Here is a 14,552-nt window from a genome sequence, read left to right on the forward strand (position 1 = left end):
GAAAGAAAAGTAGGCAACTGTGAACAGAAAGGGTCAGGAAATACAAAGCTACAAATAAACTTTATTCCCTGTTGGGGTGTATGCAGAAATGCAAAAGAGTGTTCCACGGGCCTTTGGAAACTCCAGCCTTCTGCACAGATTACTATTACAGGGGCCCACACTGTCTGCTCATGGCTGGGAACAACAGCCGTGGGTGTCTGTAACACTGATAACGCGACAAGGGAAGGGGCAGAGGTTGCCTGCCGGAAACCAACAGTCACGCTCTGTACAAAGGATCAACATAAGACACAAGCGAGACAAGAACAGAAATAACCAGGGAAAAGGAAGTCTAAGAGAAATCTAGCAGAAGGGAATGAAGGAAAAAACAGTACAATAGAAATGGGTAAACTAAAGGGGAGGACAGAGGACCCAAGGAAGAGAAGGACAGGGATCAAGAACAAGGGGTTGCAAACAAGGAAGAGAGCAAGGGAGCAGCAGCCAGGAAATAGGGGGGCTGCAAACAAGGAAGCAGGGCTGCAGAAAAGGATGGCACAAGGTGCAGAACAACTGTAGTGGATTGCAGAGGACTGTAGTAGGCTGCAAGGCAGAGAGTCCAGAGGAGCAGGACTGAGAGCTGTAACAGGCGGCAGACAGAGAGCCCAGAGGAGTAGGAGTAGGGCAGCAAGGAGAGAACCCAAAGGAACAGGGCGTTGAGGCAGGGAGACCAGAGGGTCAGGGCTGAAAGCAGAAGAGAGTAGCAGGCTGCAAGGCAGGGAGACCAGAGGACCCGGGCTGTAGGCAGCGGAGGATTGTAGGCTGCAAGGCAGGGAGCCCAGAGGAGCAGGGCAGCGAGGCAGGGAGCCCGGAAGGCTATGCTGTAGGCAGCGGAGTGTAACAGGCTGCAAGGCAGGGAGCCCAGAGGACCCGGGCTGTGAGGCAGGGAGCCCAGAAGGTTAGGGCTGAAGGCAGCGCAGTGTAACAGGCTGCAAGCCTGGGAGCTCAGAGGACCAGGGCTGTAGGCAGCGGAGGGTTGCAGGCTGCAAGGCAGAGAGCCCAGAGGAGCAGGGTTGTAGGCAGCGGAGGGTTGCAGGCTGCAAGACAGGGAGCCCAGAGGAGCAGGGCTGCGAGGCAGGGAGCCCAGAAGGCTAGGGCTGTAGGCAGCAGAGTGTAGCAGGCTGCAAGGCGGGCAGCCCCGAAAGAGCACTGGATCAAAGCAGGAAAATGCAGCAACAGGAACAGCATACAAATTCAAGTCACAAGGCAAAAAAGGGCTGGGAGGACTCTTGATGCAAGAGACTGAGCTCCTGCAGGCAGCTGCCTTAATACAGCCCTGCCCTGTATTGAGGCAGGCTCATTGGCAGCACCCGGAGCAGCACACCTGAAGATAATCTGCCTCCTCCCTCTCTGGTCCTGAGATGGTGTAAGAAGCACTGATCGCTAGGGCTTCTGGGGATTGTGGTTCCAATACTGACGAATGGGAATGGCCAGGAAGTGATAGCTGTAGCAAGGTGCATTATGGTACATGTAGTTAGCTGAATTAAATAGGAAAGTACCAATGTCGTACAAATGGAAATTAAGGACTAAAATGTGAATAGGGGTTGTTTAAAGAGTATTATGAAGATAAACAAGTACCATATCATCCATGATGGTTGCCAATGTGTGCGCCAGTGGCACAGGCGTGACATGTCTTTACCCCTACAATAAGCCCCTGCCAGTCTCCCTCTAGGGCCCTGCATGGGTTTGGTTTCAAAAAGTTCATACCACTGTATCCTTATTCCCTCCATGGCCCATGTCTCCTGGAACATTATAATGTTGTACAAATCTAATCGCCCCACCCATTCATTATCAATAAATTGTTTAGAGAGACCTGCTATGTTCCAGGACAATAACTTTATTCGAGTCGGCCCTGGGTAACTGTGAAGAATTATGGTCCTTGGTAATCAATCTACCACCTCTAGGTCTGAGCCTGCCTCCATCACTCTAGCCCTAGGGCCCTGAGATGGGGAACCCATTGCGTACCTAAGTCCCTGGGCTCCCCATACTCCTGCTCCATGTGGGCCCTGACCTGTCTTTCTCAATTAAGAGGGTATACTAGCCTTTAATGGAATTTTGAAACCCACAGGAGGGTATGATCTAATTTAAATGCCAAGCAATCCCTGTACTAGCCAATCATCTCTCAAGTAAACCTGTATGTGATCCCTTGCCTCCCCTAAATGGCTGCCTCGCTTACAGTACACAATATCATCTTGTATCACTGAAGTGCACACTCTCCTGGTGCGTATCAAATGAATGACATTATTCAGCAGCATGTCTTGATTCTCCTAACTATCCTCCTACAATTTTGGGGCATTAACCATTACCACCAAATGATTATGCTGGGATGGGTAGTCCTTCCAGTCAGTCAGGCCTATGGATGGTGCATGCATGGATACAGGACTATTGGCAACCATGGGTTTCAGGACTATGGGGACTCTCTGGCGGATTCTCCGCCCATTCGGTGGCATGGGGTGGTTCAGGGGGATTTATACCAGCGTTTCCGTCCCTACTAGAAGAATCCCCTTTAGCAACTTGTTTTTCAATTACCTCCAACAATGGGTTGGCCCAGTCGGTGCCCCCCCATCCTCCGGGCATACCCCTGTGGGCTCCTCTGCTGCATTTTGGGGTGTGTATATTTTTAACTCGATTTCCACTTGAGTGAGAATAATGCCCAGTTCCCAGATGTTTCTCACCCTGTGCTTTATTGTGTGCCCCTAAACAGTGGGAAAACTTCTGGGTAGTGTTAGCAACCAAGCACCCTACATCAGTCAACACCTTTTCCATAATTTCTCTCAACATTTCCACCGCCTGTTTGAGATCTTCAATTGCCCCCCCCCATTTTGTTCCATGGCAAGTCCTTTATGACCTTTCGCCTTCCTTGGACTCCCCTGGGCCCTTTTAAGGGGGGGTTACAGGCCTACTGGCCGGGATCTTTGCACGCTTTGCTTTTGCTGGGGCCTTCACTCTCACTGTGGGAGATCTATCTTTCCCATTGCCATCAGCAGTCCTTTCAGAACTCCCTTCTCAACCCAGTATTTTCACTCTCTGGGCAGATAAGGGGGATAAGGGAGCAAACCTGTTTGCATTGGGTATAGATGAATACACCTCAACCCCCTCCCCCTCTCCAAGAACAGCACCCTCCTCCACATGCAGTAGATCAACAAATTCCATCACTCCAGCGTGATCAGTGTCGACATCCATATCTCCAGCATCACTGGATTTAATTTGTGCATTATACTTTACTGCTGCTAGTGTCTGCAACACAAACAGGGCAGGCCTCTCATCAACAGGGAGCTTCCCTGCCTTTAGTTTATAGGGTTTCCCTTCCTGCTGGCCAGCTTTTTTAAGCACGAACTCATCCAGTGTTTCTCCCCTTAGCAATGGTGCTTTTTCCATAACAGCATCCCCTCGCTCTATCGCTGTTGCTAAAGTGGCTTTTTCCAATGGGGCGCTGGTTAAGTCAATCTCAGAGATGATGTTGTTCTGCTTGATCACTACACAGTTCGAGTTAATCATCTTAGGTACAAATGCAGGTCCCCCCTCGATGTCTTGTAGGAGGTCCTCTATTTCTGTGATCAAAATATCCATGGCCTGAACTGGTTTGAAGATTTTTAAAAGTCTCTTTGGGCCCCACCTCCCCGGTGATATTACAGTGGTTGCTTTACTCTTGGACATGATTTGAGAATTAAGGATGGAGAATTGTAATAGCGTAAAAAAAACCTGGCTACGGTACTACAGTGCTAGTCATTATTATCACAATTTGTCACAGTTTACCTCCGTGTACCACAGTTTGCAGACTCAGGCTCATGTGTAGTCTTGTGCAAAGGTTAACATCTAAAAACCTTAAAAACCTTAAACCTTGTGCACAAGTTAAAACCTTAAGACCTTACGGACATTTTTCCCGACCCTTATATATGTGTGACTAGTCCTAATTGCACAGGGGGGGTGACTCCTTGTGCCTGATTTACAAAAGATTTCGATGGGATTGTGCCATTGTAAAACGCTTTTGTAAATCAAGCCCCATGTGTACCTTTGTGCAAAAGATCGCCTCCAGACATTTTTTCTCGTTTCTTATACATAGGAGGAGTACAACCAGTGCTCCAGATAAGATTTTGAAGTGGGAGTATTTGACTCCCTATTTTTGAAAGTTGGGAGTAAAATGATTGTTTAGGGAGTAAAAACACGAGTGCCGTCCCCAATGGGAGTATTTTATAAATAAGTAAAACATATGCTGAACTGTAAAATAGAGATATTTTCGTAAGAATCACTTCTTTGCACCATGTTATTCATGGTCATCAAAAGATAAATGTGGCCTCTTCCATAATTATAGTTGTTTCTTCCTGTGGTTCTACACAAACTACTGGTGCAAGCACATCCATGAAACTGTTTGGGTGAAAGCAGGTGCCCAAGCTCCCATTTGTCCATTTCCCATTTTTTATTGAGATTATTTTTGCTCCCTGTTTTTATATTTTGGGAGCATTTACCTATTTTTAGGGAGTAAAAGCAGCCGATACACCCCTTCTGTAGGGCTGAGTACAACATTGGCAAATTCATCTTTACTCTTCTCTTTTCCACCGCATTTGTGAAAACGTGTAACTGTTACCTGCAATGTACGCTTTGCAAGGTGAATATACAATGAATTCCTATGAAATCAGCGTGGTTAACCAGGTAGTAATTGCAGATGGATTTCAAAGGAATCTATTGCATTAACAACAGTATGAAAACCCTTGCCGGTATTTATGCACCCATATTTTTATGGTGCAGTGGGAAAAAGAGGTGGACACATTTTGGCTGCCCGCTCCACAACACTGCCATTAAAATGCACCAAAATAAGGGAGATCAGAAAGAATGGTGGTAAACATATTGACCACCGTTTCTTTCAGATTTGCATCAGCAGGAAAATGACCTCCTTTGTCACTGGAAGGGTTGCTTGTCGATGGGCACTGTTGCGGGTTCAGTAGTGTTGCCCAGTCACCCCTGCAGCATCTCTATTTATTACAATGAACACGCGCACTGTCCGCTTAAACTTCTGTTCATAAAGTACACTATCTGTACAAGCAACATCAAAAAGTGCTCGTACCTTCAATTCCTTGCAATATAGTGCAGCACTATTAGGTGCTGGAAGAAGAGAGAGGGTAGGTGTTTTTTGTTCATGACAGGCAGCAATTTACCTTGTGTTGTTTGGGCTTGACAGGAACGGTATAATCTGCATGATTTAAGACCAATTACTTCTCCTGTCGTTTCTACTATAAAAGCACGTTTTACTTATCTCTTGTTTTCAAAAAGCTACCCTTTCCTTACTAAGATTGCACAATAGTTGTGGCTTTTCACGGTGGCGTAGGCGAATGTGCATTATAAAAGTAAATGTCAGAAAAGTATTCATATTGGAATAATGCTGGGTTAAGCTTATAAAGGCCTTTTCATCAGCAGTGTTTCACTGGCTTCCCAGGTATGAGTGCGTTGGTGTGTAGCCCAATGCCACAAGCATTGCATTTTTACTTTATTCAGAAATTAAAGCATGCACATTGCACATAACATAGATAACAACGATCCTTTTTCGTAATAACTAATGGGTTTCAGATATGTGTAATGAAAGGGATCCATGTAATGTTAAGTCACTTAATATTATAGCTTCAGCCATTATTCCCAGGAATTGATAGGCAGAACATATTAAACAATACATTGAGCTGGATACTAGACAGATGGGCGTTATTGCAGAGTTATGGGTAGAACTTGGTAACCAGTGCGTTTCAACTTGCAACGCATCCTTTAAAAGGTGTCCTTTACTTTTGGCTGTGGCAGAGAGTCCTGTTTGTCTGTCACCGTCTACTGCTTAGTAATGTGCTGCAGCGTGAGGTTTCCAACAAAGATTGTTAAACTTAAAAGTGCAATGGCCCACCATTGGGTTGAAGGTAACTGCAATGTCATGGGGGGAATTACAGACTGGTTGGTGTTTCTTTTCTGAACCCTGTGATTTTGATGAATCTGCACCACTGCCAGTAGCAAAGTGTTAGGGTGGCAGAAATGGGCATGGCCCACTGTCATTTCCCAGCGCCTAAAACGCAGTTATCTTCACAGCCGCTTGTGAGGGTACATGTGTGTTTGTTTGGTGTACATATATCATATACGACTTGTTTTGTGGAACTATAAACATTATGCATGTTATGCATGAAATGTAGCTCCATGCCCTGTGTCAAAAAAATAACTGTCTTCATAACAGGCCCATCTGGAGTATGTTTATGGCTCCAAAAGAGAACAACTTATTAGGTAGGATCTTTAATCGCTACATGGTAGATCTAACCAATCAGTCTTGGTTGTTGGCTCATACCATATGACTTGCTGGTCATTGCAGTCCAGTACTTCTTAAATGCATATGAGAGCAATATAAAAACAAAGAAGTGATGGCTAGAAGGTTTAGAATGAATCTTAACCACTGGCATTGCTCTGGGCAACCCTCCAGACCATCGTTCTTCGCCTGCCAAGCCATTACAGAAGGGAAAAGACCATATGCAAATCAGGCTTGGTCCCACCCCTAAAAGGGGCAGTCCAGCCCGAACTGCTAGGTCACATCCCTTCTGGACGAGACCACAAGCATCCCCAAACATGTTTCGGGCTTGTTGGGCCGCATCAGTGAGGAGTAGCTTGGATCTCTAGGCCCAGCAGGCACGGGTCCCATGTCTGGGCATATCCGTCCCACTCGGGGTGACAAAGCAAAAACAAAGAGGTGGTGGCTAGAAGGTTTAGAATGAATCTTAACCACTGGCATTGCTCTTGGCAGAGGAGAATTGCCTAGCATTTCAGTGCTAGACTGCCCCAGGGCAGGACAAAGACTGATATGTTTGGGATATTTCTTCTCTGTGAAAGATAGTGAGCTAAAGTCTCTGGGTAAGTCTCTCGTAACCAGGACTAATGTCTGGCACAGGGACTCCCAGGACCCCCCTTGGCAATTTGCATTGGATAGCAATATGACATGCTGAAAATGCCAGGACTTGCAGAACATGACTTAAGAATTATGAGCATATTTATTTGAAACACAAGTGTGAATTAAGTAGTTGGGTGAGAAAAGTTGGAAGGTCTTTGCATTGCTAGCGCGAGCATGTTCACATACAGCAGTTGTTTTTTATGCAGATAGCTGTATTGCAGTAAAACATTTAACTATGTATGTATCTTAGGAGTTAATATAACACAAACATGGATAATGAATATTATAACAATGCACATAACAAGGGGGACACGAGTTTATGTTCAATTAAAATCGATTATTTTCATGCCAGGAGTAGCCAGACAGCAACAATTATGCATCCAGCTCTTTCTGAGCGTTTCCTTATTTATTTATGTATTTATTCATTTATTTATTTATATACAGGAAGAACAATGCTCTTTTGATCACAAAAGAACGTACACTAGATAAGAAATCAGATTTGATGGGAAGCAGTGAGCTTCTTACAATGGGATGAGTTTGAGGGACATTCTGACCCAGTTGTGGAGGGGAGAAAATGGAACAGTCATCAGGGACAATACATAAGTGGACATACATAGATTAAGGACACCCAACATTGGCCATGTTTAAGTGCAGGTATGCGGTACTGTTAAACTGTAATTATATAGTGCCTCCTTAGTATTTATATTGGCCTAAGCCCAATCGCTTTACAGGGAAAACTGCGTTGCAAGTTCAGATTTTTGGGTTTAACTTCGCCGCCATTTTAAGAATTGTCCGCCATTTTGATTTTCACTTGTGATCCATATTCTAAAATGGTGGTCTGTGTTTTCGACTCGCAGCCAAGCCTTCCGACCTTTGAGTTCTGTTAATGTTTAGGCTGTCCAAGAGCCGATGTTTAAACTGAGCAACGAGACCTTGTGCTTCATATGAACTGTCATTCAAGTGTTGTCTGCGCTCTCAAGTCTCATCCTTATATAAACATTGGGACAATGAAGAACAAACCTCGAGCGTATGCTTTGGCTGAACCGCATTGTGTAGAAATGTGGTACAAGGCTTACCACGGGATTCGAGAACATACATCACCATTGTGTCTTCATGGAAATACAAACCTATGTAATCCTTTGCATAATATTGTATAATCTGTATGTGAACAAGGCACAAACTCTAGACCACAAATTATTAACATGAAGAGAGGCTGGACAATACTACACGGAATTGTATAAAAGCACAAATGTTTCGATGTTCATCTCTCTCTCACCTCTCCTTGTCGGCTGGTACACACTGCAAGGTGTTGGGAGGCAGATAGCTATCTGTTTCTTTGTAAACTGTACAGTAAGAAAAGATACTTGTATCTTTTCAGCCCGTGATTGGTGTATATCCTTTGTGGTACTCAGCCTCGATATTTCTTTGTTCTTTCAGTATGGCCAGTTGTGCTTGGGACATGACTATGATGGGTGAAGCACTATATTGGAGGCAGAGGGTGTGAGAGACAGAGACATGTTAGAGGCGAGGACATTTTTTTAGCTAGCAGGCAGATGAGAGGTAAGTTACAAGGCTAACTCAAAGGCGAAGATCTACGTTTTTAGTTTGATTTTGAGCAAATCTATGTGGACTGCTTCTCGGATGTCTGGGAAAGAGAATTCCATGCAAGTGGAGCAAAAAGATAGATAGAGCGGAAGTGAGAGGAAGCACAGGGAGGATGAGAAGCCACAAGGGTAGTCGAGGAGCCAGAACAGAGAGTATGAGATGGCTTATAGAGGATAGAGGAGGAAAGATACAGTATTGCCTTCCCATGGATAGATTTGTGAACCTGGAGAATACATTTATATCTGGCCCTGTTTTGCATCTTCAGCCATCCAGCCTGCTGACGGTACGAGGAATTAGGTGTGAAGTGAGGGAGTTCAAAGAGAGTCCTGGTAGCGAATTTAATCATCTTGTCGAGAGGACAGAACACATAGTTGGAGAGACCAAAGAGGATTCTGGCACAGTAGTCCAGTTTAGAGAAGACAAGAGTGTTTAAGAGATGCTTGGCTGTTTTGAAAGGAAGGCGGTGCCTGATTTTCCCAATATTTAGGACGTTGAGGTGAGCTGCTGTTCCAGTTTCGGAGATGAAAGTAGTGAAGATGTGAAAAGGGTCATAGATGACACTGAGGTTTCTAACTGAAGAAGAGTAGGGGTAGAGTGTGGTAACTGGATAGGCAGATGAAGAGATGAAAGAGAGCGTTTGGCAGGGAAGAAGAGTACCTCTGTTTTGGGATATTTCTACTCTGTGAAAAATAGTGAGCTAAAGACTCTGGGTAAGTCTCTCCTAACCAGGACTAATGTCTGGCACAGGGACTCCCAGGACCCCCCTTGGCAATTTGCATAGGATAGCAATATGACATGCTGAAAATGCCAGGACTTGCAGAGCATGACTTAAGAATTCTGAGCATATTTATTTGAAACACAAGTGTGAATTAAATAGCTGGGTGAGAAAAGTTGGAAGGTCTTTGCCTTGCTAGCGCGAGCATGTTCACATTCAGCAGTTGTTTTTTATGCAGATAGCTGTATTGCAGTAAAACATTTAACTATGTATGTATCTTAGGAGTTAATATAACACAAACATGGATAATGAATATTATAACAATGCACATAACAAGGGGGGATACCAGTTTATGTTCAGTTAAAATCGATTATTTTCATGCCAGGAGTAGCCAGACAGCAACAATTATGCATCCAGCTCTTTCTGAGTGTTTCCTTGTTTATTTATGTATTTATTCATTTATTTATTTATTTATATACAGGAAGAACAATGCTCTTTTGATCACAAAAGAACGTACACTAGATAAGAAATCAGATTTGATGGGAAGCAGTGAGCTTCTTACAATGGGATGAGTTTGAGGGACATTCTGACCAAGTTGTGGAGGGGAGAAAATGGAACAGTCATCAGGGAAAATACATAAGTGGACATACATAGATTAAGGACACCCAACATTGGCCATGTTTAAGTGCAGGTATGCGGTACTGTTAAACTGTAATTATGTAGTGCCTCCGTAGTATTTATATTGGCCTAAACCCAATCGCTTTACAGGGAAAACTGTGTTGCAAATTTCAGATTTTTGGGTTTAACTTCGCCGCCATTTTAAGATTTGTCCGCCATTTTGATTTTCACTTGTGTTCCATATTCTAAAATGGTGGTCTGTGTTTTCGACTCGCAGCCAAGCCTTCCGACCTTTGAGTTCTGTTAATGTTTAGGCTGTCCAAGAGCCGATGTTTAAACTGAGCAACGAGACCTTGTGCTTCATATGAACTGTCATTCAAGTGTTGTCTGCGCTCTCAAGTCTCATCCTTATATAAACATTGGGACAATGAAGAACAAACCTCGAGCGTATGCTTTGGCTGAACCGCATTGTGTAGAAATGTGGTACAAGACTTACTACGGGATTCGAGAACATACATCACCATTGTGTCTTCATGGAAATACAAACCTATGTAATCCTTTGCATAATATTGTATAATCTGTATGTGAACTAGGCACAAACTCTAGACCACAAATTATTAACATGAAGAGAGGCTGGACAATACTACACGGAATTGTATAAAAGCACAAATGTTTCGATGTTCATCTCTCTCTCACCTCTCCTTGTCGGCTGGTACACACTGCAAGGTGTTGGGAGGCAGATAGCTATCTGTTTCTTTGTAAACTGTACAGTAATAAAAGATACTTGTATCTTTTCAGCCCGTGATTGGTGTATATCCTTTGTGGTACTCAGCCTCGAAATTTCTTTGTTCTTTCAGTATGGCCAGTTGTGCTTGGGACATGACCATGATGGGTGAAGCAATATGTTGGAGGCAGAGGGTGTGAGAGACAGAGACATGTTAGAGGCGAGGAAATTTTTTTATCTAGCAGGCAGATGAGAGGTAAGTTACGAGGCTAACTCAGAGGCGAGGATCTAGGTTTTTAGTTTGATTTTGAGCAAATCTATGTGAACTGCTTCTCGGATGTCTGGGAAAGAGAATTCCATGCAAGTGGAGCAAAAAGATAGATAGAGCGGAAGTGAGAGGAAGCACAGGGAGGATGAGAAGCCACAAGGGTAGTCGAGGAGCCAGAACAGAGAGTATGAGATGGCTTATAGAGGATAGAGGAGGAAAGATACAGTATTGCCTTACCATGGATAGATTTGTGAACCTGGAGAATACATTTATATCTGGCCCTGTTTTGCATCATCAGCCATCCAGCCTGCTGACGGTACGAGGAATTAGGTGTGAAGTGAGGGAGCTCAAAGAGAGTCCTGGTAGCAAATTTAATCATCTTGTCGAGAGGACAGAACACATAGTTGGAGAGACCAAAGAGGATTCTGGCACAGTAGTCCAGTTTAGAGAAGACAAGAGTGTTTAAGAGATGCTTGGCTGTTTTGAAAGGAAGCCGGTGCCTGATTTTCCCAATATTTAGGACTTTGAGGTGAGCTGCTGTTCCAGTTTCGGAGATGAAAGTAGTGAAGATGTGAAAAGGGTCATAGATGACACTGAGGTTTCTAACTGAAGAAGAGTAGGAGTAGAGTGTGGTAACTGCATAGGCAGGTGAAGAGATGAAAGAGAGCGTTTGGCAGGGAAGAAGAGTACCTCTGTTTTGGTAGTTCAAAGAGTGTAAAGACATCCAATATTTAATGGCAGAGAGACAGTTGGAAATTTTGATAGAGAGATCAGAGGAGAGTTCAGGAAAATAGAAGAAGATTTTGGTGTCATCCGCAAAGAGTTGGTACTAGAGTCTAAAGACGGTGATTAGTGTTTCAAGAGCGGCAGTCTATTGTGTAAAGAGTAGCGGACCCAAGACAGAGGATTGTGGAACACCAACTGTTAGAAGAGTGAGTTGAAAGGTATTTTTGCTCCAGGAGACGGGGAACTGGTGAGGTGCAAGGAAGAATTCAATCCAGGCAAGGACTTGTTCACGAAACAGACACCTGGGAAAATCATCTGCAGCATGTGGAGCTAAAAATTGATCTATTCATGACACATTTCTTTCTTTTAAAAAACTTCATAGAGGACCATATAAAGGAAAAAAATAATTATCACTATCCCACTTGTACCTGTACCCCTTCCCCATATCCCAGCCAACCATCCCCAAAAACTCCCCAGCAAGAAAAAACGTTATGATGAGACTTCAATCCACTCCTCCCCTACCATCCAACATCTACTATCCCTAATTCCCCTGTATTTGTGTCAGTTTCTGCTTCCCCTTCTCTTTCATAATTTTTGTATTTTTATACAATAATAAAATATAATAAAATATTATGTGTGCTGTTACTATATTCCACTGTGTCTTATTTCTTTTTAAAAAGGCAGTTAGGGTGTCCGCGGACAGCGCGGGTGTCCGGGATGGCCACAATTAACCAAAATGAGGGAGTCCTAAGGAAAACACATTATAGTTTTCAGAGATCTTCTTCAATTAACACCAGTTAAAGGTGTACCTATTTTTAAAACCTTAGGTCACAAACTATGCCGTAAAACTCTTGGCAGCTTAGGAAATGTCAACCTTTGGCAACATTTTCAATACAGAGTATTAACTGAAAATATGCATCAGTCTGCAGACCTCACATACGCCAACATTTTAAAAAGTATTAGAGTTAGTGTACTATCTCAAGAAGCACAATCTATATTAAAAACCAGGCACATCCATGCACTCTACGCCCATAACTCATGTGCTACTGATGTCACGGAACAATTAGCACACAAAAATGTCAATTGTATGTCCTTGATGCCAACTTTTGCAAGCTGTTCAAAATGTAATGAAACAATGTTAAAAAAAAGAAATGCAACCAATAGTTCAAATTTGCTCAACAGACAAACTGGACGTACATGGTATGACACTACCCATGTGTCAACAAGCCACAACAAGGCTAAATACCTTCGAAAACTCTATCTCTAACACTGCTGGTTTGGAGAAAATATAAAAATGTTCTTTAAACTGTAGAGTAATGCTTAAACGTAACCTTGACATAGACCAAGGGCTAGTTAATGGAGCACTTGGTACAGTTGTTGGCTTTCAAACATACCCACATGAAAACAACATTCAATTTTCAATATTCTCTTTGACAAACTATCAGAAGTTAAAAGGATAGGACGCTCAACAGCCTGCTTGCTTCTTTTTAAAGACATGTATATACGCAGAGAACAATTTTCTCTAACTCTAGCGTCCGCAGTCACCATTCACAAATCACAAGGTTTTACCCTAGATAAAGCATTGATAGATATTGGTAGCACAGTGTTTAAAGAAGGCATGAGCTATGTAGCACTAGCACGTTTACGTACACTAGAAGGACTATTTCTAATCAACTTTGATGCAAATAAAGTAAATGCTGATATTCCTTGCGTTCTAGTATACAATAGACTGCGTTCACTCTACACCCACATCTAAAAACCTATCCTGTTCCGAAAAAAGCAAAACGTTGTAAAAGAGAACTACTTCAGACTCAAACTATACAGGATCTCATAGCAATTTCTCCAAAGAAAGTACCACAACCAAAGAAAAATCTACTGCTCAAACTAACTCAACTACCTCTTCAAAGAAGCAACGCACACTCAATACAAATGACTTGGACACAGAACTGTAAGGTCCATTCACATTTTCAAATACAACTGGTGTAAATTTCTACGCAAATGTTGCAATAAATATTCTATTCCAATTGCCACCAATTATTGACAACATTTACTTACATGGGACAGACCAATTGTGTTTATAAATGTTAGTCCTTCACAGAAATGCAACCAACAATCCTGGCAACACACAAAAAGATCCAGAAGAATGTCTAATGTACTTACTACAAGTACTAGAAAACAAAAACATTCCTATAAATGAAATCTTCCAGATTTCATACATTGGGAAACATACATGCACTCTTTGCAGCCATGTAGCACAAGAAGAAGTTCCTAATGAACACTTTGTATATGTATTCATACCTAACTGTGAATCCATTCCATTTCAGCAACTCGTACAAAATGCAAACCGTAGCAGTTTATGTACTACCTGCAATTCCGATAATCGCTCCACCTTACAAATATAGACACATAGTAAATACGTAATAGTAATGCTTTTACATTACAATGCAGATGATACCAAAAAAAAAGCTTACTGGATTCGCACATGGTCAAGGATCACTTGGTACGAAAACCTTCACAACAATTGGTATAATCTACCATGCAGGAGCCACACCAATGCAGTTCACTACACTGCATATATAAAAAAAGAATTGTGGATGGTTTGAATGTAATGATACTACCAATACTCTAAAACAGAGATTACTAGCAAATCTTGTAAGCCTTCGGCCATGCTCTCAAGACTCTAGGCCCTCGCCACAACCACCACAGCATAATACTGTCATGATCTACAGAATGCATCCCTTTTGGACTTCCTGGTCCTTGTCTCAAGAGGGCTTGCACTCCCTGGTACTCCCAACATGGCGGTCCAGCGTGAAACACCTTCCTCGCTCTACGCTTGCTTTGGACGTAGCGTGTTCTATTAATAGTCCACGCCCTGCGCGGATCCGCGTGTCTCAATGCTATTGCGAAGTAGCGACCAGACGTGTGCTCCGTAGCTCGCGGCATTGCTTACCTGATTCTG

This window comes from Ambystoma mexicanum, chromosome 4p (assembly GCF_040938575.1).
Source record: "Ambystoma mexicanum isolate Mex_15411 chromosome 4p, UKY_AmexF1_1, whole genome shotgun sequence".
Lineage (NCBI taxonomy): Eukaryota > Metazoa > Chordata > Amphibia > Caudata > Ambystomatidae > Ambystoma > Ambystoma mexicanum.